Source organism: Malurus melanocephalus, unplaced genomic scaffold (assembly GCF_030028575.1).
Source record: "Malurus melanocephalus ecotype Western Australia unplaced genomic scaffold, MMel_1.1 scaffold_4014, whole genome shotgun sequence".
Lineage (NCBI taxonomy): Eukaryota > Metazoa > Chordata > Aves > Passeriformes > Maluridae > Malurus > Malurus melanocephalus.
In genome coordinates, this window is record NW_026627246.1 from 1 (window position 1) to 1,066 (window position 1,066).

General features: G+C 48.7%; 1 long non-coding RNA gene across 1 annotated transcript; it reads right to left on the reverse strand.

Annotated features, from left to right (window-relative positions):
- LOC130588269 (uncharacterized) lies at positions 1-1,059 on the reverse strand. Its single transcript, XR_008966927.1, has 3 exons — positions 950-1,059; positions 167-240; positions 1-28 (listed from the first exon to the last, which is right to left on the reverse strand). It is a non-coding gene; the product is annotated as an uncharacterized LOC130588269 (long non-coding RNA).
- Positions 1,060-1,066: the final 7 nt, after the last annotated feature.

Below are 1,066 nucleotides of genomic sequence, written 5' to 3' on the forward strand. Positions count from 1 at the left end.
CCAGGTCGTGTTTCAGGAGGCTTTCAACCTTCCGAGCAACAATAAAAAAAAGCAAAATCAGGATTTTAATCAGTTGTCAAGTTGTGATATCACTATAGAAATGTTGCTAGAACTGACATAGTCCCTGCCCCTCTTGAAAGGAGCCAAGTGTGAAGTGTGTTCTCACCAGCTTGAGCTGTTGGGGCACAATCTTCCTTTCCAAGGATTTCAGCAGCAGCAGCAGCTGATCCTCCATTAACTCTGCAAAAAATAAACTGAGTTTGGATCCAGCACCTCCCAGAAATGTGTTGGAGGTTACTGGTAGGGTGGGAAAGAGTGAGCAGGGTGGGAAAGAGTGAAGAGGAGGGGAAGGGTAATCATTTCTTGTAGGAAATGCCTGTTTGGTCAAAAGTTCTTAGGATGTTTTAATGGAAATGATTTGTGCAGCCTCACTGTGAGTGTGATATTGCTGTTACACACAGGATCATGGAATACTGAGTTGGAAGGGACACACAAGGAAATTGAAATCCAACTCCTGTCCCTGCCCAGGACATCCCAACAATCCTGGCCTGTGCCTGAGAGCATTTTCCAAATGTTCCCTGAGCTCTGTCAGTCTTGTGGTCCTGCCCATTCCCTGGGAGCCTGGGGTGCCCCACCACCCTCTGGGATAAGAACCTTTCCCTGATATCCAACGCAGCTCTCCCTCCCAGACACAGCACCATCCTTAGGTCCTGTCCATGTCAGCTGAGCAGAGATCAGAGCTACCCCTCAGGAGGAAGCTGTGACCACAATTTGAGGGAGCAGGGAGCCTTGAAGGTGTCCAGAAGGGGTTTCTGTCCTCTCCCCTGATGGGACTCAGATGTAGATTCCAGTTGAGGAGGAGCAAAAGTATGAGAAGAAGGAAGGAGGGAATGACAGACCTAGCAGTCATCCCTGCCTCGATTTCCCTCTTAAAGACCCAAAGCCTCACCATGCAGAGCATCAAGGATGTAGGTGATTCCTTCTGCCAGCAGAAGGACATGATCTCTTGGAGTCTGCTGTAAGGTGCTGAACAGGTCTTTTAAGTCTGGGCTCTCAGTTTTCAGCT